The sequence below is a fragment of the Haliaeetus leucocephalus genome, unplaced genomic scaffold (assembly GCF_000737465.1).
Source record: "Haliaeetus leucocephalus isolate CR32 unplaced genomic scaffold, Haliaeetus_leucocephalus-4.0 Scaffold871, whole genome shotgun sequence".
NCBI classification, from domain to species: Eukaryota; Metazoa; Chordata; class Aves; order Accipitriformes; family Accipitridae; genus Haliaeetus; species Haliaeetus leucocephalus.
Window position 1 is genome coordinate 177361 of NW_010973307.1, and position 2184 is coordinate 179544.

Here is a 2184-nt window from a genome sequence, read left to right on the forward strand (position 1 = left end):
AATCTCAGTCTGTTTTTGTTTTGCTTTGGGTTTTTTTTTTTTTTTTTAAAGAAAGATGGACGGGGCGGGGGGCGATGCCGGTCTGGGGGGCGCCTGCAGCCCGGAGCAGCGAGGAGACAGAGTCTGGCTGTGGGGTCCGGGGCTGCCCCTCTTAGCAAAGCCCGGCTGGAAACTGCATGGTCCCGGCTTCTGCCCAGCTGCAAAACGCTGCTGCTTCTCCTCCTCCTTCCTTCCTTCCTTCTTGCACAGTCTCTCTGCTCTTTTCCCTCCTTCTAGCCACCGCTTCTTCCCTCAAGTGCTTGAATTTTTTTCCTTTTTTTCTTCCCCTCCCTGCCCCGTCCTCTTTTCCTTTTCGGATTTTTCAAAAGGTTGTCTCGGGAGAAGTAAAACTCGCGGCTGGTTCAGCTTCCTGGGCTGCTGCTGTTGGCGGCCGCCAGAAGAGGAGCGGAGCTCTTCAGAGCCGGAGAGGGGGTGTTCAGGGGAATGTCCCGATTTCCTCCGAAGAAATCTTCCTCCTCCGGACCAAAAAAAAAAAAAAAAAAGGGAGAAAAGGAGCAAACAAAAAAGCCTCGCTGGGACAGAGGCGAGGAGCCGCTGGGCTCCCCCGCTTATTGCCTTTGGCTTCAGGAAGCGGGAGCTCGGGAAGGGGCTTGGGAAAAGTGGTCCCCCCCCCCCCCAAAAAAAAAAAAAGAAAAAAAGGCGCTCCCGAAGTGATTTCGGCGTGGAAAGAAAGTTACGGGGGTTGCTGGGGTGAGGAGGAAAGTCACAGGACTAATAATTAATAGAGAGACTTTAGCCGGTTCCTTTGGGAGGATCAGGACTTAAGAAAAGTTGAACTTTCGGATTCCCAGGGAAAAAAAAGCGGGGAGCGTAGTTGGAAAAAAAAGAAAAAACACAAAACCAAAAAACCCCAAACACAAACCACCCCAAAACAGCCCTCCTTAGGCTGATTTCTAAAATATGACCAAGTAAATTCTGGGAAAAGGCAGCCTCGGTGCAGTCCGGTCCTTTTAATTAAGTCGCTGCTGGATCCAAGTCCGTTGAGTTGAATAGGCTAACAAAAATCTTTCTTTTTTTTCCGCCCTTGATGAACAACAGCAGCAAAAAAATCATTAAAATGTCGGTTTGTTTGAGTTATTTTTCTTTCTGAAAAATCGGGTTAAAAAAAAAAAAAGGCAACCAAAATCAACAAACTTCTTTTGGGTCCCAAGAAGTTGAGGTCGGGGAAGATGAAGGAGCCGGGGAAAAAAAAAAAAAAAAAGCCACAGTTTTTTTGTCCTGAATGTGGTTTTTGGAGGCTGGGATTTCTAATGATTAGGTTTTTGTGGTTTATATATACAGGACTCTCTGGCTAAGGCGATCATTATGCTGATGAGAGTCAGCAGCACGTGGTGCTTCAGTCCTCAGACTTCTGCAGCCTTCAAAATAAATAAAACAATGTGCATCCCCCACAGGAGGAGAAACTTTGCTTTAAGTCGCTCTCACCCACGGGGAGGGGGACGGGAACGGGGAAGGGGGGGAGCAGGAGACGGTCTCCGATCTCCACTTCTCTCCGGGTTTTTTCCATTAACACTTTTGGGCTTGTTTGTTTAAAAAAAAAAAAAAAGGCATGAAAAATCTTGTTTGCAAAAAAAATAATAGTAAGAATAATCTGGTGCCAAAGGGTTTTTTTTGCTAAGACTCCGGTAGTCTAAAGCCTAAACCATTTCCTTGAATGAATGAAAGCTATAAAACCCCCTTCAGACTATTAAGGTAAAAGGAGTCTGGTTTGTTTTCTCCCTTAAAAAAAAAAAAAAAAAAAAAAAAAAAAGGGGAGATCTTATTAAAAACAATTTACATACCCAATAGTAAAAAAGTGTAAACGCCTCCCAGCGCAGATAACAACCTATCACAACCCTCCCTCTAATTTCTAAGGCTTTACTTCGACTTGCTACTTCCACCTTCTTGTAAAAAGTCGGCGCTGCGTGTGTGCTCCTTGCTCGCCGCCTGTGTGTGACTCGGGGCGGTGTGTGTCTGTCTGTCTGTCTGTCTGTCGGGGGGAGATATGTCCTTTTTACGCAGCCGTTGCAAACCCTAAATCCGGCTCCCTGACCCAGCAAGGGAAGCCGGCTCTGTCCTGCCAGCCCCTCCGCAAAAAAGCACGGCGGAGCAGCGCTGCCGCCCCACGAACACGGGACACGGGGG